This window comes from Dromiciops gliroides, chromosome 6 (genome assembly GCF_019393635.1).
Source record: "Dromiciops gliroides isolate mDroGli1 chromosome 6, mDroGli1.pri, whole genome shotgun sequence".
Lineage (NCBI taxonomy): Eukaryota > Metazoa > Chordata > Mammalia > Microbiotheria > Microbiotheriidae > Dromiciops > Dromiciops gliroides.
The window spans coordinates 29,503,370-29,529,841 of NC_057866.1; the positions used below are offsets into that span (position 1 = coordinate 29,503,370).

The 26,472-nt window shown below is 34.8% G+C and overlaps 1 protein-coding gene across 4 annotated transcripts in view; it reads left to right on the forward strand.

Annotated features, from left to right (window-relative positions):
• LRRC4C (leucine rich repeat containing 4C) overlaps positions 1–26,472 on the forward strand; it is a 1,453,400-nt gene that overhangs the window by 412,228 nt on the left and 1,014,700 nt on the right. For all 4 annotated transcript variants that reach the window (XM_043971634.1, XM_043971635.1, XM_043971633.1 and 1 more), the window contains exon 2: positions 17,761–17,903. The gene's annotated coding sequence lies outside the window, so the exon portion shown is untranslated. The remainder of the gene's footprint in view (positions 1–17,760; positions 17,904–26,472) is intronic.

Consider the following 26,472-nt stretch of genomic DNA (forward strand, 5'->3'; position numbering starts at 1 on the left):
TCTTTAAAGTAATAAGCAATTTCAGAGGCCATCTACACCAACCCCTTCATTTAAGAAATGAACAGACTGAGTCCAGAAAGTTTAAATACTTGCCCTAAGTTGCATGTAAATGTGGCAGGACTTTAACCCAGGTCCTAAAAGTAAGGAAAATGTTCTGACAATTAGTAATATTCAGTATTCAGAATGGGAATGTATAACTTCAGGTTGTATTCTCTTTCTCCCTCTCCCTTGGAAACCATCAAACAATGATTGAATGAACGTTTGTTGTTTATTTCATAGAGTAAATTCTCCTGCTGCTTCTCCTTCTTCTTCTTCATTTTTTCCTCTTTCTCCTCTTATTCTTCCCCCTCCTCCTCCTTTTTATTATTATTATTATTTTACATTATGGTTTGAGGTAAAATGACCACTGAAATAAATCTCTTTCAACTGTCAAATCCTGTTAGCTTAATAATGTACTTCAAAGAATAGTGTTAAATTTTTCAAATGAAAATTTGTTCAACTTGTGGAGTGAGAAAACTGGAAGTTGCCGTAAGTTAGGCTCATGGGATGACAGTAGCTAACCAAATTTCAAACTACTGTTTCATGATGCAATAGAAAAGATACTACATTTAGATTCAGGGAGCCTGAATTTTAATTCTGGCTTTGTGACTCACTATCCCTGGGACTTCCAGCAAGCCTCTGATATCCTCTGGGCCTTATTTTCCTCATTTGTAAAATTAGGGTGTTTTACAAGATAATTTCTATGACTCTTTCAGCTCTGACACCCTATGATCTCAGTGTGCATTAGAATGGCTGGATTCCCAGAAGATTAATTGTGTATTATGTTTGCTCATCTATTCCCATTTTATTGGAAGGCAGAAATGGGAAAGATCCATAACTAAAGATAGATATGGATGAAAGACAATTTGGCCCAGTAAAAAGCTAAAATTAGAGTCAGGGAGACTTGGGTTCTGGCCTACTGATATACTTAGTGCAACATGACTACTCAATCCTATGAAATTACAGTACTGTTAAGAAAAATATCTGCATATCTATTGACATATTTACAAAGATATATAAATACATACACACATACCTGTGTGTATATGTGTGTGTATATATATATATATATATATATGTATATATATATATATATATACACTAGATAGACACATTGAAAGAAAGATATAGCTAGATATATAGACAGAAGATAATAGATAGATATAGGACCATTGATGTATGTATAAATGCTTAGCAATTAGCTCTCAAAAATACTTAGACACATTTTAAAATTTAATATGTATTATTGATTTCCCTCCATCCATTTCTTAAGTCTTTACATTCAACAAAACAATAAATCATACCTTGATTTGTAGAGTTTACCAATATCTATGGGGTAAAAACTTACACTGAAAATGTAGCAATCTGCTCAAAAACTGCTTCAGGCTGGCTCCAGCATACTCCTGGAAATAGGTGCAGATGAAATAGATAAAAATGAACACAGTTCTTCTCAAAGAGTATACTTTGAATGTTAAAATATTCCTGGAAGAAATTAGAATGCAACAAAATCCAGACAATTCGTGTGAAACACTACAAATCGAGACTTATGGAAAATGAGTCGATGAAAATAATTTATTTTAGGGAAATGAAATTTTGCAATTTTCCAAATAATTAAATAACCCCCCAGAAAACAAACACCCAAACAAACAGAAACCTTAGATTACAAAGCCTTTCTGAGGAAACATTGTACTAGACCTACTCTAATGAATAGATAATTGCATGGAGAGCATTAATTATTCATATGCAAATAGGTGCTTTGCAAAAGTATCTAAAAACAGTATGTTCTCTTAAGTAAGTTAAAGTGCAATTATTGAGTCTTCTGAATTGGCTGAGAAAAAAATTATATATATATATATATAATATATATATATATTTACACACACACATACATACATACATATATATTTGAACAGATTGATCAAAGGGAAACTTCTTTCCATGGGGTCAATTGATCTGAAATTCTAAATTAGAAGGCCTCAAGTTAATTAGTTTTTACTGAAGTCTAATTAACATAATTTAATTCTATTTGTCCTCCTTGTGAGTTAAGTCAAAAGAAGTACAATCAATGCAATTTACTTCAACAAATATTAGGGCCCGGTCCTGATCGTATTGGTGTGTCTATGGAGAAGTCTTTTTCCTTTACCATACCCCAGTTTTCTCCCATGTAAAATAAGAGGGCTGGACTAGATAGTCTTTGAGGTCCTTTCCAGTTCTCTATCTTTGAGCCTATGATTTTATATACTATCCAAGACCCTGACCAAGATCCTGGCAAGGATAACATAGCTCAAGGTCTCTTTCCTTCAACAGTGCATGGTCTAAAGGAAGTGAGGCCAGCATGCAAAATTATATGATACAAAACAGAATGTGTTTGTGGAAAAAGGCTAGGGGCAGTTAAGTGGCACAGTGGATACAGAAAAGTTTTCCTGGGAGATACCCTCACTAATCACACTGCCCAAATCCCTGAGATTCTCATTTGATAAGGGAGTACAACCTATCTAAGACACTTAATAACTTACTAAGTGGGCATTGGTGGCTAAGTGGATAGAATGTAGGGCTTGGAGTCAGGAAGACTCTCCTTCCTAAGTTCAAATCTAGCCTCAGATAGTAACTAGCTGTGTGACTCTGGGCAAGTCACTTAACCCTATTTGCCTCAGTTTTCTCATTTGTAGAATGAGCTGGGGAAAGAAAAGGTAAACCACTCTGGTATCTTTAAAAAAAAAAAACAACACATGGAGTCACAAGATCTTGTGAATGGAAATGACTGAACAACAAGGACAAACTTAGTGGCTGAAGAATTTACATTTCACTGATAGCTAGATGCAAATTGAGAGAAAGCTCTTTCAATTAGCTGATCAGTAGTTACATAATAGATAAGCACAATGAGCTGGATTCAGGTTTGAGGGAGAGGTGTTTAACCTGGATTACATAACCATAGATAAGGGGGACATCTGAGACCCTTTTGTCCCAACCACTCATATGATGGATGAGGAAAGTAAGACTCATCCCATGTTCAAGGACTTGCTTAAAGTCATATAGTTAGTAACAGTGGAAATTTGAACTCAGTTTTGACTGGTGGACCATGTTCTTTGGATAGTGTCACTTTGTCTCTTTTAGCTGCATTACTTTTAACAGCATATATTATTGCTTAACTAATATTATACCCATGTAAATGTTTGGAGTGTGACTCATTTTGGCTGTGGATAATGGAACAAAGCAATCATGGACAAAGAATTTCCAAAGATCCAAAGGAGAAGAGAAAAAGGAGTGGAGCTGATTTTACATACACCACAAAGAAGAAAGTATAACTAGTCTACTAGTATTAGATAAATTAGAAAAACAAACAAACAAACAAACAAAAAACCCCTCCAACTACTTGGATAAGGACTATTTGACAAAAAAAAAACAAAAACCAAAAACCAAAATTAAAAAACTTTTTTGGAAAAATTGGTCAGTGACATGCGATAAATTACATTTCAAACACTACAACATTTAAACCAAGAAAAGCTGCAAAGACATTACTGACCAAGAAATAAACGGTCGTGTTATAAACAAATTGCCTATTAGATCTATAAATAAAGGAAATTAATCTCAGGCATTAAATGACTTGCCCAAGGTCATACAGCTGGTGTCAGAGCCAGTAGCTAAACCAAAGTCCTTTACTTGTAATGACAGTGTTCTTTCCACTACACTAATAATTAGCAAATTAGACATGAGCCAAAATACTGAGAATAGGATGCACAACTGAATGAGAATCAAATTAATTTTCTGTTTTATTTTATTTTATTTTTCCTGAAAGTAATCATTTCTCTACATTGTTGGACACTCACCCACCAGGCAGAAAAGATCAGACAGTGTAATTGACTAGAAACAGAAGTTAAAGTGATGAGTCAATTTGCATTATCCATGATGGGTAAAATGCAAGAAGTGGAAGGAATGTTATCTTTTTAAAGTTCTTTTGACTCATCTAAGATGAGGTAATTGAAGACAGGATTTTTGTTTTAGGGTTCAGTTTAAAGTTAAAAATGCATTTTTAATTAAAATTTTTCCCTTCCATATTTGAGTTATGCATTCTATATCAAAACTGCTCCTTGACGCTACAAGTGACTAGTTTGACCTTGGACATAATGGGATAGGGTAGATTGAGAAGTACAGATCATGACCTAGCTATATGTTTGCCATTCTGGCCTACCCACTGTACCACACATATGATGCATCATAATAGCATACAAGAAATTCAGAGAAACAGAGCCTTTCCTAGCTATACACTTACCCCAATTCAGCCTCTTCTCTACATTCTATGTTCTAGCCATTCTGCCCTCTGAACTAATGCACAGACATGATGTTCCACCTCTATTATACCATCTCTAGAATTTTGCATTACTTGCCCTTATATCTAGAATGTACTAGCTCCCCACCTCTGCATCTTGGGATTATTGGACTCCTTCAAGACTCTAATCAAGTGTTATTTTTTTTAAGGAGCTTTTCCTCAATTAATATGCAAATGGAAGGATGTCTGGTATATAATTTGAACTGGAAGAGGGAGTAATGACACTGATGAGATAGTGGATTTTGGGAAATATTGAAGTATATTTAGAGGAGATGTTTTTAATGTTTTATTAAAGTTATCTGAAAGTACTGAACCTTGAGACAAGAAGGACTGAGTTCAAATTCTAGTTCAGAAATAAAGTGCATTGTAGTGATAGTAGTGAATAGACTTGGAACTGAGAAGACCTCTGTTTCATGCCTACCGCAGAGACTTAGTAGTGATATGACTTTCAATAAGTCACTTTACCTTTTTGAAACTCAGATGCTTCATCTGTAAAATAAGGGGGTTGGACTTGAGCATATCGGCAATCCTTTCCAGATCTAAATCTATGATTCTATAATGCTTATTTCATGGCAAGTCCCTTACCTTTGCCTGCCTCATTTTGCTTATCTGAAAAATGGGAAAATAATAATTATAGCTCCTACCTCACAGAATTCAAAGGCTCAGAGTTCTAGAATTTAGTGTAGGCTACTTAGTCTTGCTCCTTTGCTTTGTAGATGAAGATACTAAGTCATTGATAGGTTAAAAGATTTGCCAAATTACATATTAACAAGTACCACACATGGTATTTGTACCCTAGGTTCTCTGATTGCAGAATCAGTATTCTTTCTGACATACTACATTGCAGGTGCAAGATAAAAATGAGACAATGTATACACAATAATCTACAAATTTTCAGTGCTGTATAAATGTCTGATGCTTTGGTTGTTATCATTATTGAATTCAATGATATCCCACTGGCCCTTCTCTACTATAGAGGCTGTATGACACAGCCTAGTTGATATCACTTATAGAATTATAAGTCCATGTGAATGAAATAAATTACTTTTAACTTCTAAATCCTTTTCAATATATGATAAAAGCACCCATAGATAAAAGAGAACATCCAGGATGTTCTTCTGAGTCCTCATCTATGCCTCAGTGGAGCTAGTTCTAGCCGGTGTTGAAGCATTATCCTCATCAGTATATTCACCTAGATTCATTCTTTTTGTGGTCATTAGTTGACCTGTGTGATAAGAAACATGGTGGAGCAGGATTCTCAAACTCATCCATTGTTTAGTTCTTTGGAACATGATCAACCATCTGCATCAACTTTTCAACCTCTATATTTGCTTGAGGTCAGTCAGGCATGGTGGTAATATCTTATGTTATGTCTCTATTCCTTAACTCATAGAATTATAGATTAATACATTTAAGGTTGACTAGACCATTAGAGGTCCCATAGTTCAACATCCTTATTTTACATGGCAGAAATTGAGGCACAGAGAAGTGAAATTACTATGACCTCATTCTTTCTCAATGCAACTGAGACAGATGTAAACCTCACTACAAGATAGACTAACAATCTGTGTGTTTACAGAGAGCTGAAACAGAACCCTGAGTGTTGTGGTAGGGGTTTGAAGTGAAATCTGGAACACTTGAAATCCATTTTGAAAAGGGATCTTCCGGGGCAGCTAGGTGGCACAGTGGATAGAGCACTGGCCCTGGAGTCAGGAGTACCTGAGTTCAAATCTGGCCTCAGACACTCAACACTTACCAGCTGTGGGACCCTGGGCAAGTCACTTAACCCCAGTTGCCTCACTGAAAAAACAAAAAAACAAAAACAAAAAAACCAAAACGAATAGGGATCTTCCATTGTTGAAAACCTAGTCATTGGAGTTATCCTGCAGAATTCAGGTCAATTCTTGACCAAGGTTTCTTAGTCAATTGTCAGATTTATTTATTTTTTTTTTTGCCTTTTTAGGTTGTTCTAAATAGTGTGGCATGGGCAATATGCCTATATATTCATTTCAATGTCCTAATCAATTCCAGGCCACCAGGCATCTGGGCAAATGCTTTCATGTGAACAATTCCCAGATGGGCTTTGTGTAGTGTGACCAAGATGTCCTGAAAAATGACTTTCTCATGAAATTACCCCCATACGCTATATCCTTCATGGATAGATTGTTAAAGGAGACTGCCCTATTTTCTTTGCTAATTATTTGTCTATTGATACCCTTCCACCAAGAAACATTAATGAGACTATATAACATTTCCAAGGACTTCTAACCTTTTCATTTATGTAGCTTTTTGTTAGTAGTCAAGAGAGCAAATGGTGACTTGAGTACCACTAAATCAGAATGAAAATGTTTATTTCTTTATTTCAGAATAAAATAAATTAAATTAAAAAAACAACAACAAAAACTCCATTCAGGATGCAGAAAACTGAACATCAATAGGAACTATAATACTATTTCAAAAATTATTTCATTTGGTGTGGAGTGAGTTGTATTACTTTTTTTTTAATGGGTAGAGGTTTTGGCAGTTTTGGAGTATAAAGCAAAATAATTATAGGAACAAATTTCATAAATAAGCAGAAAAATAAACCATTCATTCAACATTCAAAAAAATTCACTACACAGAAAAAAAGAATTTAATGGAGATTTTCAAACATATAAATTATTAGAGATAATTTCTAGATAAGAACATCCATATAAATTTATCAGAAATTATCCCTCTATAATGACATTGTGGCACTGGGAATAGGAAACTGGACTAGGAGTCAGGAAGAACTCGGGTCAAATCCTACCTTGCATAATGCATAATGTGTGATCATGGGCAAGTCACTTAATCTTTCTATTCCTGTTTCTTCATTTTTAAAATAAGAGTATTTGACTTGATGGCCTCTAATGTCTGTTTTAGTTCTAAAACTATGGCCCTATGAAAAGAGAGGTCTTAAGATAACCCTACTAGAGAAACAAATAGTAGCTCTTCTAGGTTCATTGAAATGTTTTATATGCATCTACCAGACAGAAACAAAAATATAAGAAGTGATGCTCTTCTTTATAATAAATGTTAATTTTGCATTGAGAGGAGCTATATAAAAACCCTGGCTTTGCCATTCACTACCTGTATATCCTTGGATAAGATGCTTAATTTCTTTAGGCTTCTGTTCTCCATCAAGTGAAGATATTTGCCTTAGTTGATCTTTAAGGTCTCTTCCCAGTTCTAAGTTGATGGTTCTGAAGGAAGGGTGAAAGAGTATAAACAGTAAAGACCATATTTTTTTTTTGTTTGTTTGTTTTTAGGCAATGGGGGTTAAGTGACTTGCCCACGGTCACACAGCTAGTAAGTGTCAAGTGTCTGAGGCCGGATTTGAACTCAGGTACTCCTGAATCCAGGGCCGGTGCTTTAACCACTGTGCCACCTAGCTGCCCCAAATACCATAGTTTTAAAACACACCCACTATAGATTAGGAGAGCAAGGAATAGTTTTTAAAGCCAGTGTTTCTCACAAAGACCTCATTTCTCAAATGTATAGAGAACTGAATCAAATATGAATACAAGGCATTCCCCAATTGAGAAATGGTCAAAGGATATGAACAGTTTTCAGGTGAAGAAATTTAAGCTATCTATAGTCATATAAAATGTTCTAAATCATTATTGATTACATGAATGCAAATTAAAACAATTCTCAGGTAACACTTCATAGCTATCATATTGGCTAATGTGACAAAAAGAGAAAATGATAAATGTTGAAGAAGATGTGGAGAAGTTAGAACACTAATGCACTGATGATAAAATTCTGAACTGATCCAACTATTCTGGGTTTAAATTTGGAAGTATGCCCCAAAGTATCTACCATTTGACCCAGCAATACCACTACTTAGTTTTTATCCCAAAGATAACATAAAAAAGGAACATGACCCACAAGTACATAAATATTTATAGCAGATCTTTTTTATGGTGGCAAAGAATCGAAAATTGAGGGGATACCCATCAGTTGGGAAATTCCTGAAAAAGTTGTGGTATATAAATATAAGGGAATACTTTTATGCTATAAGAAATTATAAGTCACTTAATCCTCATTGCCCCACCAAAAATAAAAACAACAAAAAAAAATTATAAGAAATTATAAGAAGGCAGATTTCGGAAAAATCTGGTAAAACAGATATGACCTGATGTGAGTAAAGTGAGTAGAACCAGGATAACATTATAGAAAGTGACAGTAACATTGTGTGAGGATTAACTGTGGTAAACTTAGCTCTTCTTAGCAATATAATGATTCAAGACAAGTCCAAAAGACTGAGGATGGAAAATGCTCTCCATATTCCAGAAAAAGAACTGTGGACTTTGAATGCAGAGTGAAGCATATTATTCTTTATTCTTTTTTCCTCTTCTGGTTTTCCCCTTTTATTCTGATTCTTTCACAACATAAACCATGTGGAAATATATATGAACATGATTGTACTTTATAACCTATATTAGATTGTTTCCTGTATTGGGAAGGAGAAGAGAAAGGTAGGAGGAAAAATTTTGGAACTCAAAATCTTATAAAAATAAATATTGAAAGCTATATTTACATGTAATTGGGAAAAATAAAATACTATTAAGAAGAAAAAAAAATAAGCCACACACACACTACTTTCCATCTACTTAAGCCACTTGGTGCTAACCATGATTCTTCTTTCTCAGATCTGTAACTTGTTGACTGTGATGTGGGTTGTACTCATTATCATACATTCTCAGTTACAAACTTTTCTCACTTTGATATCAATTATGTGGATGCAACATCCCTTTTCCAATGGAGGAATCTGTTTTAAATCAAGAGTATCATACTCTTATAATTATAGCTGTTTCCTCAATCCTGTCAAGCAATGATTTAAAAGCAGGGAGATTCTGTACCATTCATAAATAAAAACTGTTTCCTAAACATGGTTAGCTTGAAAAAGTTTGGAACCTCTGTTGCCGATGGTCAGTTGTGGCTGAAACTTTAAGGAAATTTCTTAGTCTGAAATAATGCATTCCATACAACTCTAAGGTAATTGGTGATAACTAATAATTTTCATTTTTGTCTACTTTGGCTTTGGAAACAATCTCCCAATAAGATAACATAGTGATATTTTACAAATATCTCAAATTCCTCAATGATGTTCATTGATGGTCTGAGCAGCTATATTCTATTCAATACCTTGTCTACCCTCTACCACAGAATAGCATAGAGAATGGACCTGATGTTTTGAGTCATCTTAAGGAGAACACCTCTGAGCAACACCTGGGCACTTCATACCCATGTTCTATGCATTCCCATGATCCTGACCAATGGCGTCAGTTGCACAATTTGATCAATCAGTATTTTCAATGACAGGAGAATAACATAATCCAAGGCTTATAATTGCAAATTATTGAGAGCCTCAACATTTGATATCATGCTAGTGAATTCATAGACAAAATTGTAGTAATAATCACCATTGCTTATGGAATAAATGGAAGAGGCATATTTGTTGAAAAGATTGCCAGAAATGGTCTAAGGCCAATGTGGGATTTAAGTTGAGTTTTGAAGGAAAGCAGAGAAGGGTTGTTGTTTTTTTGTTTTTTTTCTGCCTATAGTTTGTTTTCGTTAGGATACTTTCCAAATTTCTTGTGATCCATTTTAACATTCTGGAAATAGTAATTAAATAAGTTATTTTCATTATGCTTCAATTTCAAGATTTTATTAATTTTCTTAAGCTTTCAGCCACAACTTCCTTAAACTAGGTTATGCTTGATCTGTCTTACTTGTAGACAACCACAGAATCTGGAGGTAACACTCCTATTCATTAGTTGAGATTTAAGCTTACAGGCTTGTCTTTATCTTTCATTGTCTTATCAATAATCTTATACTTACTTAATTAAAATGACATTTTTATATTGTAGAAAATCCATAATGAGGAGCTACTTAAGAGGTTTTTAGTGGTATTTTGTGGCCTGATTTCATTGATGTATGTATGTATGTATGTATATGTATATGTTAGGTATATATAGATATAGATATAGATATAGATATAGATATAGATATAGATATAGATATAGATATAGATATAGATATAGATATAGATATAGATATAGATATAGATATAGATATAGATATAGTATATCATATATGCATATATGTGCAATAATATAAACATGTATACATACCTACATGCATGTATATATAAATACATGATTATTAAGAGAGTTGGGTTTGATTCACTTTCATTTGGAAGCCAAATGATTCTGTTTAGAAGAGGTGATTATGGTTTTAAAGCTACACAGAATGATAATGAAGTTAAACTCTCACTTTGAAAAATGCTCTATTTTATATCAGTTGTTCTTGACATTTTGTTAGTGGAATGCTTTAAATACAGAATAATTGTTCATGTGGATATAAAATATCCTAGTATTATTATTGTACTTTTAATCTATTTCTTACATTTGTAATACATGAATAACCCATAAAGGCAAACCTGAATCAAAGGCTTTGAGATAATTAACAAAAGCAGTATATTTCCAGTGCTGTGGGGCAGCTGATTCAATAATTAGTGACTTGATAATAAGTTGCCCTTTATGCCTCTCTGACATTTTAATACCACTTTTCTGCTACTAAGCTGATGAATTATTTTCCTATAATATGTGTGTATATGAGATATACATGTATATATATACAAAGATGTACATGTATATATTCATGATCAAAGCTGTTATTTTTTCTTATAAAGTATATAGACATATAAATTATTTTTTTATTTAATTAATGACTTGTTCTCTCACCATTTCATAAAAGACATGTAATATTTTCTATTTAGATGGGTGACCAAGGCTTGAATGTGAGAGAAAACTTGGCAATGTTATAAATAGCTACACCAGTTTTCTGCTTTTATTTAACTTCTATTTTCATCATGTTGGATTTTTGCAAACTGATAGATTACCAGAATATTTTTGGCTTGTAATTTAAGTTCCAGTATTAAGTGTTTGAAATAATAATCATGGATCTTATCCATCTCTGATTTTTCTGGGGAAAAAAAAATTTAAGTTTCAATTACCTATTTTGATATACTAGTTTTGTTGTTCATTATTATTAATGATCCATAAGTTTCCAATTCTCATCTTTTCTTTTTTTTTTTTTTTGGCTGGGCAATGAGGGTTAAGTAACTTGTCCAGGGTCACACAGCTAGTAAGTGTCAAGTGTCTGAGGCCAGATTTGAACTCAGGTCCTCCTGAATCCAGGGCTGGTGCTTTATCCTTTGCACCTCCTGGCTGCTGTCATCCAATTCTCATCTGATCCAATTTTCATTGACATATTGGATTTCTTGCAAGTGTATAGATAAACTGAAATTATTTTTTTGACAGGGGTTCTCTTTTTTCTCTTATTTCTTTACTTATTTTTTTTAAATTTCTTCCTTCCTTTCTTTCTCTCTTGCAGGGCAATGAAGGTTAAGTGACATGCCCAAGGTCACACACCTAGTAAGTGTCAAGTGACTGAAGCCAGATTTGAACTCAGGTCCTCCTGAATCTAGGGCCAGTACTTTATCCACTGTGCCACCTAACTGTCCCAATGTCTTTGCTTCTTAATCTTCTGTATTACAGTTTTTCATTGATTTTGAATTCTTTATTTTGATGTTGTTGTTTTTTTTTGTGCTGCTTTATCTGCTTATACTATGTTCATCTCTTGACTGATTTTCATTGGTCAATTAAGTGAATTTAAATTTTCGATTCCCTCCCATACCCTCTTTCTATGTAGAATTCTTATAACTGCCCTAATAATGATAAAGTTTTTAGAAGTTACCCGTATCGCCTTCCCATATGAAATGGTAAATATTTTAACTTCCTTGAATCCCCTATGATTTCTTTCGTATTGACCTGTTTAAGCTTCTCTTGAGTCTTCTATTAAAAAGTCATTTGTTATTATTATTATTCAGCTCTGATCTTGTGTTCAGGAATTCTTGAGAATCGTCTATTTCATTATTTTTTTTCTGTTGAAGGATTATATTCAGTTTCATTAGGTAGGTTATTCCTGACTGCAATCATACCTCTTTTGTCTCCCAGAATATGAACTTCTATGACATACATTCTGTTAACATGGTAGCTGCTAATTCTTGTATAATCTTCACTGTGGCTCCACCATATTTGAATGGTTTCTTTCCTGCTACATGCAATATTTTATGTTTGACTTGATTGATAATGAATTTAGCTATAGTGTTCCTGAGTGTTTCCATTTTGGGGACTCTTTCAAATGATCAGTAGATTCTTTTAATTTCTATTTTGCTCTTTGGTTATAGGGCATTACAGCAGTTTTCCATTAACATTCTTGAAATATGATGTCAATGTTCTTTGATCTTGATCATGGTTTTCAGGTCATCCAATAATTTTTTTTTTTTGGTGAGGCAATTGGGGTTAAGTGACTTGGCAAGGGTCACACAGCCAGTAAGTGTTAAGTGTCTGAGGCCGGATTTGAACTCAAGTCCTTCTGACTCCAGGGCCGGGACTCTATCCACTATGCCACCTAGCTGCCCCCATCCAATAATTCTTAAATTGTCATTCCTTGATCTTTTTTTTTCCTGTTTGGTTGTTTTTCTTTGTTTCTTTGTTTCTTTTTTTTTGGTGAGGCAATTGGGGTTAAGTGACTTGCCCAGAGTCACACAGCTAGTAAGTGTCAAGTGTCTGAGGTCAGATTTGAACTCAGGTCCTCCTCAATCTAGGGCCAGTGCTATATCCACTGTTCAATCTAGTTGTCCCTCAGTTGTTTTTCTGATGAGATATTTCATTTTTTCTATTTATTCATTCTTTTAACTTCATTTGGCTGTTTCTTGATGTCTTAGAGAGCCATTAACTTCCGGTTGCCCAATTCTAATTTTTAAGAAATTTTTGTCTTCATAGAGATTTTGTACCTTTTTTTCTGTTTGACCATTTTTTTTAAGTAGATATATTCAACAATGAATTTTATACCTATTTTTCTATTTGACAAATTCTGGTTGTTTAAGGTATCATTTTATTCAGTATTTTTGTGCCTCTAACCTGTTACTTGTTTATAATTCTTTCCCTTGATTTTTTTTCTTTATATATTTTTTCCTCTAAAACTTTTGTTTGATTTTCAAAATCATTTTTAGTCTTTCCAGATTGGGTGTGTGCCCAATTCACATTTTGTTTTTTTTCCTTTGAGGCTTTGTTGTAGTTATTTTGACTCCTTTGTCTTCCACTGAATTTGTGTATTGCTCTCTCCTTTCACAATAGTAACTTTTTGTGGCCAGGTTCTTTTTTGTTCTTTGCTCATTTTTTTCAACATTATTTTTTTTTTTTATTCTTAACTTTATATTAAGGATGGGTTTTGCTGCTGGCATGGAGAAGAGGGGTCACTCTCTCAAGCTTCTGGCTTTTTCACACTGCTGTTTTCAGAACCAATTCTGGGGGGTGGAAGTTTTTGGTACTTCCAAGGTATTGTGATATGTGGAGAGGTGGGGTCATTGTTATTTTTGTCTGTACTTTGATCCTTACCCAGGTACAGTCCCTGATCCCTTAGGATTGCAAGTGATATTCTTCCTCAGAGTTCCTGTTCCGTTGGGACCAGAAATGGTACTGCTGCTCAGCATTGCTCCCTTGTGATCTTGTGACTGTTCTTCAAGGCCCCTGATCTGTTTTGACTGAAAATAATTTTCTCTGGCACTGAACTGTGACCCAGAAGTGGTTCAAGCAGTGGATTTTCCACTGTCTGGTCCTGCATACAGTGCTAGCAAAGGAATCACTTGTAATCATTTTTTGGACTTGTTGGCAGGGCCCCTTGCCATCTCTGGCTTAAGAACTCCCAAAGCTGCTGATGCTTCTGTTACCATCACTTAGTTGTACCACTGGTGTTTCATCCACATGGGCTCCAGGTGGATAAACAGATATCTCTTTCTAACATCTTAATGTGATCAGGGTACCTAGAAGAATGTCTTACTCGACCTATTGTTGGCTATACTACACCCAAATTCAATTTGAGTCATTATTTTGTTTGAAAGGGAATGTTGGGAGACCTCAGCTGATTGCTTTCTCTACTCTGCCATTTTGGCTCAATTTCTGAAGTCTCAAGAACAGGAAATTCTTAAGGTTAAGTGATTCCACTTTGCCAGGCAAGGGTCAGGCAGAAAAAAGGAAGAGATTTGAAAAAATACATAAATTCACCATGTCCTAGTTTGTTTAAAAATTCATTTCGATCTTTAATTTATGATGAATGTTGCATGCCATGTTTCCTAAAAGAACATAGTCTCCCTGAAGTCAGGGACTGTTTAATTTTTGTATCCCAAGTACTAACCTACTGTCTTGTACATTAATGAATGCTAATTGATTGGTTGATTGAATAAGTGACTGAAAATTCAAAGCCCCTTAAAAAGGAAAACAAAATAGAGGAATCATAATTAAAATTTCTGTCTAGTTTTGGGACTTCTAAAATGAGATTCTTAGGTCTCTTGAACCATAATGTCCCTACACTAAAAGTCTATAATCCTGTAATTTTGAATCAAGTTTATTAGGTTTTGTGTGCCTCATTTTTAGTGTTAAACAAATTAGTATATTGCATGTACCTATTTCTCAAAGGTACCAGGAAATTGAGAAAAATATACAAAGCAATCATAAGCCATAAATTTCATACTTCTATGTAATACTGAGAGGAATGATGGCATAATATACCTTGAGAATCAGTCTTGGGAGAACCCAGTTTTCTGAACACAAAATAGTTTTGTAATTGTGGTCAAGTATCCTAATCACAATAAAAATGAATATTGTAGATGAATTCTTCATCTACAAGTAGATAAGTATATGAATTCTTCATCAGTAAAGGAAGTTAGCACTCTGGAAATTCTTAAAAATGATGAAATCAGAAGTCCAACTCCAAAAAGTAGCAAGAATAACATTACCATCACAAAACAAAAATGTTAGCACTATATTGTTGTTGTTGTGACTATTATTAATTTGCATAGTAAATGGTTATTATTTGTATCAACAATGATAGTGGTGATGACAGTGATGAAGAAAACATTATTAGAATTCAATATTTGTCCCAAATGGCATAACAAATTACCCATAGCAGGCCCAAAACTATACTCCTTTTCTTTCTGGACTCTAGGACAGCTGGCATATTTTTGTTCACACATCTGATCATTTTACATGTTATTATAAATTTAGCCATGCAGACAACTTTTATATGGCATCTCAATATGCCGTCTTTGGGTGATAGTCACTGATTCTTTGCTTTCCTAATTGTAGGAGTAGCTGTTCAGCAGGGTCAATAATTCTGTAGTCATATTGAACTGTGTGTTATTGGATTTTATGAGTTATGCTTTGAAACAGCCCTGGATAGTACACTTGGCTATATACCAGAGGGAGTAATTCTACATTGGCAGAATGGAAGGATTAGAGACAACTGAATTGCTCTCTTCCATCTTCTATTTGTCTAATCCCCTAATGAATCTCAGCATGTGATAGTTCAAATGAATGGCTGGGATTACTCAGTTTAGAATCTGGAAAGCCAGACCCTAGCCTTTTGAAGAAATTAACCCAGATAGATCAGAAACCATTATTTCACAAGTTCTTGGAGGAGGGGCTGACTTTGTACATACCCCTGTGTTATACTGGGCAAACAGCATGGTAGAATTAATTGCCTTTGTTTACAGAGAAATATACTTGACACCTTGTGGTAATCATAAGTGACATTATATTATAACAAAATGGGATTTATCATGGCTTGCTTCCATTGTGTCTCATCTTAAACATTTTGGAGTCAATATTCCAAGGATATTACAGGAACTTATATAGCATAGTGTAATTGTCAAGAATTATATACTAGAAGTAAGAAGAGTAGAGTTTGTTTTGAGGCTCTGAAAATTACTAGTTTGTGAAAATATTGCCAGTACCTTTGGTTCTCTGCACCTCAGTTTCATTTGTGAAATAAAGATAATAATATTTGCACTTCCTGATAGAATGGTCATGAGAGAAGTGCTTTATCTTTTAAAATACTCATAAATGAGACTTATCATTGTTCACATCCTTAAATAATTAAAATAGTCAATATCCAGGAAGAATTCTTATAGAGGAGGAGGGTCATTGGAAAATCACTACCTCTTGGCTTAAATTGCTACCTAGCAAATAATAATGGTCACCAGCTAAAACCTCCTGGGACCAGTTAATTTTCTGTGGCTACTATGTTAGACTGAATAATCAAGACCATTCTTTTAGCCACAAAAGTCAATCCAAACAACATATCTAGAACTGACCTCATGAAATTGTAGGATAATATATTGAGAGCAAGAAGGAGCTTTGACAATAAATTATAGCAATTTCACATAATTTTACAGGAAGGGATGTTGATGCATATGATCCAACCCACATCTGAAGTAGAAAACCTCTTCTGTAAGATGCCTTGGAGCAAATCCCTGACTTTTCCTTGAAGACATTCAAAGGAGAATTCACTATTTCCCAAGAAACTCTATTCCATACCAGTGCGATACCATTTTACAGTGGAGGAAACTGAAGGCAAGGGGATTAAAATAAATTGACTCCAGTCACAGAACTAAACATGTATCAGAGTCAAGATTTGTTATTTTTCCACCTCCCTTCTCTTTTCTTTCCTGTCTTCATTTCATATCACACTTTTCCATAGTTGTATTTTTTACTATCTGGTGATAACAAAATCTTTGCAGACCCTTGAAAAGTAATGTCAAAATTCATACTTATCTAGAAAAAAATGTAAGAAGTAAAAGGATCATAAAATCAGACTGTTCTTCACACCTATATGTATATATCTAAATATTCATAGGTCCAAATTTATAGACATATTTACATGTATAGATGTATATCTATAGATATTTATAGATGACTATATTTATAAACATGGAAATGCAAAGCTGTTTAGAGATCCATATAGATATGTGAACCATATAGATATCTATATATCTAGATAGATATCTGATCTCTATTGTTTGTATATTTATATATACATATATGTATATATATACACATATATAGACACATCTATATACATATAAGTGTTTATAGACACATATGTATAGACATGCACATGTACATACACAAATTATGTATGTATACATATGTAGTCATGTATGTGGTATGCATAGATACAAATGCATATGGTTGATCTCTCTGTGTTTTTTTTTTTTTATCATTGCTATACTTAATGATTTCTGCCAACAACAGAACTATCCCTTGTAACACAAAACTACAGTTAGGCATAGCAAATCAAAACTTTTGTCATGTCTGAAAATAAGTACCTCTTTCTACACCTTTAGTCTAGCAATATTTTGCCAAGAGGTAAGATAGCTACTCTTCCATCAGTCCTTTGAAGTCATGATTGTTCATTGTGATGATCAGTTTTCTGATGGCTTTCAATGTTGTTTTCTTTTACAGTACTATTGCTATTGTGTAAACATTTCTCTTGGAAAAACATCTTAACAATCTGAGCTATCCAAAGTGGAATGATCTGCCATAGAAGGTGATGGGTGCCCTCTCTTTGGAAATCCTTGAACAGAGACTGGATGGTTGCTGCTTAGGTATGTTTCATTGATGGGATTCCTTTTGGCTATGTGTTGGGCTAGATGGCTTCTCTGGTCCATTTTAGCTCTTAAACCCTGTGAGTTCTGTGTTCCTATTTACTTAATTCTACATGGGTTGATGGAGATCTTTCTAGGGTTCTCTGAATTCACTATTATTTCTTATGGAGTCATGATATTTAACATAGTTTACATGCCTTGAATTCTATAGTTATTCATCATTTGAGAGGCACCCACTTTCCTTTGAAGTCTTTGTTATAATCATTCAGTTGCTGAAAGCAAAAAAGACCTCTCTTTACATTTCAAAGGGTGCACTTTGCCTCCCCAACACACAGGAAGCTTATGGGGCACTACCCATTAAGGCTTTGTGAAATAAGTCTATTAGAAAGCCTTTTGCTCTCATGGTCAATAGAGCAATAAGAAAACCAACTGTGTTACACTTAGGTAACCTGACTTGAAAAACAGAAATGGCAGCTATTCCCAAACTTCTAAATATATTAATTCCTGTGACCTCAAAGTTTGAATGCAAGTGCCAGCTCAGCACCCTTCATTAGCACAGAGAATCCAAGAATACAGCAGCATACCCTGGTCATGTACCTTCACATGCTATAATATCAGTGATTAGCATTTTTACCATTAAGTGCCAGAGTTCAAGGACACATGAGCTGCAGTGAACAATGGCTGTGAATTTCAATCTGGAATGTTTATCCTGTGCCCTTGGAGAGATGACTTCATTTTTCCCTCTGCTCTTAGCTGACACATGCTGGGCAGGGAGGCATGTGTGAATGAGAATGGGAGATTCTTATTCCCTACTCTTTAAGCTAAAAAATTAATTCCATTTGTGTCTCTCTACACCTAGACCTCCCAATCCCTATTAATTTTTACTTGAATTGCTTTTTTTTCCTGTTAATTTCAACCCCCCACCCCCACCTAACTGTCTATCACTGGCTGGCTTTGACAGAGTAGCTGTTGCCTTTTAATATGATTTAAACTGTTTTTGAGGAGGATAGACATGGTATTACCAGGTGAGAGAAAACTAATGATACCAGGGCCCAACATAACACATGCCACCTTTTGCCTGCAAAGTAGAAAGGAAAACAAAAACAAAACCAGAGGATGGGGCAGGGAAAAGTTGAATACATTCATTGACCCTAAGTAGATTCTGTGTTATAAAAAAAAAATCAAGGTACAGAAACACAGTTTTGCTCATCTTTGAACAGAAGATTGCTTGATCAATGATCCTCTAAAAACTAGCCATTCTATTACCTGGAATTAATGGTCAGTTTCTTATTTAATGTTCTGGGGCAAGACAGAGAGTCATCTGTGTTCTAATGAACCAGTCATTAACTGGAGTAATGATGGGGGTTTGGGGGCATATTATTACTTCTACAATCATAACCAAGATCTTGCAACAGCCATCTCACTTATTTCTGGTTTCCTGGTTGTTTGTTTGGAGAATGTGATCAGCTGAGTGGTCACTTTGGAAAATGTATCCTTTGCAGCTGATAATTGTCTGACAATAAGCAAAACAAGATTCCTCCAAGTATCTAAAAAGTTTGGGGGTGGGGTGGTGGAAAGGAAACAATGATGAATCTCACTTTGGTTGTGAGTTGGAAAAAGAATTGCTCAGCTCATGGCTGGGTGGATTGTCATATGGATTAAATCCCCCATCCTTGTCAGTCTGGGTTTGTCTAAAGGAACTAAAATTGTTTGGACTAAAGAAGAGGAAACATGGCAGGACTGGAGGGATGGGAGTACATTTGTCTCCAACTATGGAGAATATTATGTGCAATAGGGACTAGACCTTTTCTCTTTTATTTCTTGTTTACTTTGGGACAAACAGAAAATGGATAATGAAATTGCACTGAATTTGCAAAGAGTAAAACTTTGGCTGAACATTGTAGGGAAAAAAATAACACTGCCCATAAATATAATAGGCTGCTTCCATAAGTAAGAAGAAGAGTTGTTGTTTTATATTCTGTAGAAAATGGCGATACAAATAACCAAACCATGAGCATATTTCAATTAAATGTTTTTTGAGGGTCCACAGTTTGGTCTAGATGAGAGATTATTAACCTGGCTTCCACAAAATCTTTAGAGGTCCATGGAGTTCCATGAACTTGGATGAAAAAAAGCCTTTATTTTCATTAATATTTAACTGAAATTTAGTATTTCCTTCAATTATGATTTTTTAAAAGAATATTCTAATATGGTGCTTAAAAGCTTCATTATCCTTCCAGAGGGGTCCTTAACACACACACACACACACACACACACACACACACACACACACACACACACACACACACACACACACACATGCACATTTATACCTGCTGGCCCCACAGAAAAAAAAAAAGTTAAGAATCCCTGAGCTAGATGGTCATCGAAATGCCTTCCAAATATGAAATTTTGTTATTCTGCTCTAAAGTTGGAGCTTTGCTTATAGAAGCATAATGTGGTATGAAGATGAGTAGCAGACATGGAAACCAGAGCTTACTACCAATTTCCCTGACATTTATTAATGGTGTGAATTCACTTATATTCTCTGAATTTCATTTTATTCTTCTGCAAAATAAAAATGATCAAAACCATAGTTCTTTCCTTACAAAGTGGTGGTGAGGCTCTGATCAGATGATGTATGTATATTAGATACTGTTTTTAGTGTTTCAGTGATAATTCAATTTCACCTATTATTAAATATGTTACTAGGTTCGAGGGGAAAATTTTCAGTGGTATTGTTTTTTCTTAAGTGCACCATGTTAGGTTTTGTTCCATAATAATAAATTCTGATTTTCATGAAGTTTACCCTCCTACTTGGAAAACTATTTAGGATTGGTAGTGATACAGAACTTGTACTTAACCTGACTTATCTAAACTTTTCCCTAGTATACAGTTAATTTTGCATCATAGAATGAAGTGGAACCATAAGTAATTATTACCTTCCTTCCACAAACAATTTCAAACATTCCACATCTCAAACTAGTATTGAAATAATTTCAATATTTAGAAATACTCACATACATCAAGACAGCTATAAAAATACACTTTCTTCCTTCCCATCTCTTCTCTTCTCCAAGTGAAATATCCCCTCTTCATAGGACCAAACATCTAGAGTTCGAAGTGAAGTCAGAGATCATCCACACATACACCACATTTTATAGATGAGAAAAATGAAGTCAAGTTGAATCGTAGTTGACTTGTTCAACATCACACACATTTGAGGAATGATTGGATCTCAGGCAAATTAATTCTAGAATCAGTCTTCTTTTCACTGTACTATATTGCTTCCCAGTCAATTTCTTTAATGACTCCTTAGCATGTTCTGGAGTCCTGTCACTATCCTGCCATTCTTCTTTAGTCTCTTATAAATAGCACTTATTATTCTCCCTCAGTAGAGTCTTTCAGTCAAAACCTGGATGGTCAACAACTGAATGAGGATTGGAAGAAATATTCTTATTCATGTATTGGTTCTTTGAGAACTTTGAGATTCTGTCACTCTGATTCATTTTAATCCAGGTCTTTATTGGTATATCTCATCTAGGGTATTGTTATTACAAAACTGATCAACTTGTCTCCCATTTACTTCCCACTCTCTCTTCCCACCCAACTAAAACCCTATGTAATTAATATTCTTAATGCAGAACTACAATCATCTCACTTCCCTCCAAAAAAGCCTTTAATTTCTCCCCATTGCTTAAAAATGGAAATAAGAAATTTCTGTTTGGCATTCAGGGCTTATCATATCATCACCCCAACTTATCTTTCCTTCATTATCTCCCACTACTCCTTGATTTAAAATACACACTTCAGTTCGGGTACATTATCCAGGCTTTGCTGAAAATACCACAATCTTTCTTACTTTAGCTCCATTATCTACATCTACATCTACATCCACATATACCCAATATACATATGTGTGTTATATATATGTATACACACACACACACACACATATGCCATCTACTTGTACCTCTAGGTCTTAAAAGTCATTCTGGCTCTTGAAAACCCAGACAAGTGTCCCCTCTACTACAGGCCTTACATGAACCCCATCACTGACTGTGTCGAATAAATTGTATCTTGGCCTATGTTTACTAAAGGCCAATGATATGAAAAGATTTTGCTAAATACCAGGGAAGCCAAACTGAAATGTTTCCCTATTCAAGTTTCATCAATGAAATCATAATGTCTAGGATTAGGAAAGTAATCATATCAATATACTTTGCTCTGCTTAGATCAGATCTGCAGAATGACATTCAACATATGGGAACCAGCTTTTTAAGGAGGTTTTGAATAAACTAGAATGTGGCTACATTGTGACAAACAGCATGGCAAAGTACTTCAAGGTCTTGCTGCATAAGGATCAATCAAGAAAATTACAGATTTTTAGTCTACAGAAGGAAAGCCTAAAGAAAGAGAACCATGACAGTTTTCTTTAAGTATTTGTGGGGCTATTGCATGGAAAAGAGATTAGAGTTATTTTACTTATGCACAGACAACAGTAACAAGAGGAATAGGTATGATGTTCAGAGGGAAAATTCAGGCTTGGTATCGGGGAAAATCAAACAAATAACTTCATAAAAGCCAGAATCTCTAAAGATGGATCAGGCTGCTTCCTAAAATACTGGATTCCTCCTCACTGGGGATTTTTATGAAAAACTTGGATGATCACTTGTGAATGTTGTTTGAGGGGCTCACTGTTTTGTATGGCTTTCATTAGATGGCCTCTATGGTATTGTCCCACTTGAGATTCTATGATTCTGTGAATTCATAAAAGAGCCTCATAATCATGGTTGCTGGCTTAGGTCCTAGAATGCAACTGGTCACCATGGAAAAGCATGAAGCTAACTGACCCAGAAGGGAATTAAACACACGCCATGGATCTCATTAACACAACATTTGTAACCAACTGAGGCAGAAACTGTGAAAAGACCCTGGAGAAAACACATTTTCACGAGACAGAAGATGATGGAGGTTCAGAGCATGACAAGCTCAGTAAGTGGGGCCACAGAGGTTGCTGCCTCTATGCAAATTGATTATGTTCAGCACTTAGGAAAATTACTTTCCATCTATCATCTGCTTGAGAAATAATCTCAAGTGAGTCACACAGATTTGAACTTAAAAAAAAAAAAGCTTATGAGGAAAAAGCACAAGTGACTGTCAAGCTAAGGATAAGACTTTACAATTTCCTTATTGAAGGTAGGGGTGTGGCTGAAATGGAAAGTGGAAACAGTAATGAGAAGGGTTAAAATAGAGCTGCCATTTGTTTATTATTTTCAGGATTTTAAGCTAGTGCCTCAGACATCACTCAATTTTTCCCCTTCCCCTTTCATAGACAAAGTTTTACGTATGAGGGAAATGATACTCAAATAATTTAATCAATTTCCCAACTAACACAGATAGTAAATAGCACAGCCAGTATTTGAGCCCAGTTCTGATTTAAGAGTATTTTTTTCACTCTAATAGCAGAACATCTTGTTTGCCTGTCCGTTTGACGTTGACTACAATTCCATACAATTCCATAGCTACTACAGATTGGCATTCTTTAAAGTGAGGATCTAGGTTCAATGTTTTAGCTACGATTAGAAATCTAGGCAACGCCAAAAACAGGTTATTAGCCTAAGCTTGTTCTTTGATATCTTTCTTGAGTCGGTGTTTTCCAAAACAAAACAAAACAAACAAACAAACAAAAAGATGACTTTATAAAATTATTTTCCCCAGAACAGAGTCTCCAAAATAATCTTTGCTCATATTAGAGATGTTGAATTTTGGCATAGCTCTTTTTACCTTTCTCAGTCATGTCATAAGCCCCCAGGAGTTCAATTACCATGTCTAAGCAGATGGCAACCAAGTTCTTCTAGCCAAAGCAAATCTCTCTCCTGAGCTCCAGTCTTGCATCACCAACTGCCTTTAGGACACCCATTTCTACCTGGAGGTCCCAGGCATATCTCAAACGCAATACTTCTGAAACAGAATGCATTGCTCTCACCACTTTTTCACAAACTTGCCTCTCCTCAGTTACCTATCTCTGTTTAGGACAACACTTTCTGTTTTGAAGTCAGATTTATACCCTTCCTCAACTTTTCCCTTTCCCTTACATTCAGTATTCAAATTTGATGTCATATCTTCTTAATTTTATCTCTAAGCCATCTCTTGCATTCATTCCATTTTCTCCACTTTCATGATCACTATCATTTTACATGCACCTGGACTATTTTAACAAAATCCTATTTTGTCTCCTTGCTGTCAGTCTCTCCCCTTTCTACAATACCTCCACACTGTTGTCAAAAGAATCTTCCTAAAACCCAAGTTTGACCTTATAATTTATTTTATGATGATAGCTAACCTTTATATAGCTCTATCAAAAATCTTTAATGATTCCCTATTATGTCTCAGATGAAAACAAAAACTTCTCAACTTAACATTTAAATTCTGTCACAATCTGGAACTAAGCTACATTTCTCGGCATATTTCCCATCATTTCTCTTCAAAAACAATAGAGTCCCAACAAAATTTTCTGCTTGTTATTCCCAAAACACAATATTTCATCTCCCGTCTTTATAGCTGAATATAAACTATCCCTTATGCCTGTGATGTATCACCTTCTTCCCTCTTCAATTTAAATTCCTTAGTGCCCTTCAAAGCTCAGCCTGTCACCTGCTCATGGAAGCTTTTCATATATCCCTTATCCTGTATTTACTCACAAGTTTACATGTCACATTCCACAATTGAATGTAAGTATCTTAATGGAAAGGGCAGTTTTCCATTTTTGTCTTTATATCTTAAGAACCCACCATAGTATCTTGAGCACTGAATGTATTTAATAAATGGATGTTGAATTTTATTTCATTTTATTTTTGGTATAATTTTCTAGGGTTTTTTGTATTTAATTGGGCAAGAGAATGTGAATAGCAGGGTATTTATAACCCTATTGTTGATTTTTTTAAATGCAAAAAGTCAATCAGTATTATCATTTCAGGGAATGAAAGTCAAGTACTGTGGATAAAGGGAGGGTTAGTCAAACAGATAACATAAGACTATTTAAAAAGCATTATAGATACTGTTGGATTTATGCTAGTTAAGTCAATTTTTGAGTTGTTATTGATGAACTCTTTGGTATTCCCTTATAATTCCTATCATATCTTATTGTCTTCTAGAATACAAACATCAAATACAGAAATTATATATAGTATTTTTTTTTTTACTCTTTTGGCATCAGGACATTGAGAGTATTAGATGAAGTTTTAGAGAATGAATGATTTGACTCAATTCAATAAGACAAACATTTCTGGAGCTGTATCAACTCTATTATAGGGCTTTTTCTTTCTTGAGAGAGGTTACTAGCAATGCTGAAAATTGACCATTGAATTACTGACATGCATAAAAGAAACCATATTGAACTGAGATGAAAAGAAGAAAAAAGTAGAAAAAAAGAGGAATAGGAAAGGAGTTGAATATGGTAGTTTTCACAAAATGTTTTCAGTTCTAGTCATCTTTGGTGTCAGGAGGAAAGGGGAGACGTTTGTAATAGCCTCTGAGAAAACTCAATTCTCATAGCGATGAGTACAAGGATGATGGTGCAAAATGCTGCCTAATATATGAAATCTGGACGTCATATCTGGGAAACTTGGGTTCTAGGCCAGTTCTGTACAAATACAGATTTTGAAACTACTGGCAATTGAGATAAATTCTCAGTATTCTGGGAAACTCTCTTAGGATAAGGAGTTGCAAAGCAGCTACAACTCTACTTTAGTAGAGGGTCTTTCCTCACTGGGAGGGGAGGAAAGTTTCCAATAATGGAGGATCTTCATACCCATTAAATCACTTATGTGAGCCTAGCTTCAAAAGTGAAGCTAGGTGGCACAGTGGATAAAGTACCAGTCCTGGATTCAGGAGGACCTGAGTTCAAATCTGGCCTCAGACACTTGACACTGACTAGTTGCGTGACCCTTGGCAAGTCATTTAACCCATATTGCCCCACAAGAACAAACAAACAAACAAAAACTGTTAATGACTTGTTTACCACTTTGTTATGTAAAATCTTAATATTTGTGTAATACAACTTGACAGTGACCTTCTTGATCATTAATACGTCCAAATATGTATTGTCATTCCATAAGAAGTGAGTCTAATAGGGAAGATCAGGAATCAGGTTATAAGTTAATGAGAACTTTTTAAGTCCTTTCTGTATGCCAGGGACAAAACAAGCAAATACAGAGTCCTTGCCATAAAAAGAGGATAGATTTTAATGGGGCAGACATTATGTAAATATCTTGGTTAATACAGGCTATATCAAAGTAGCTAAAGGTCAGAATGGAGTGAATGTGGTAAAAGAAGAGATGGCATAAATATCCCTATCACAGAAAAATAAAATTCATAGACAAGGACATGGATATGGACACAGACTAAAGTTGTCCTCAGTTGTTTCCATTGTGTCACAGAAGTTACCCTTGTTTCTTAAAGTCTGTGCTACTTGAGTGAGGTCCCTTTTGCAGACCTCCTACTTCTTTCATTCACCAAGAGGGTTGGGTCATTCCTCAAGAGCTGAGTTATTCATGCAGAGATGGAT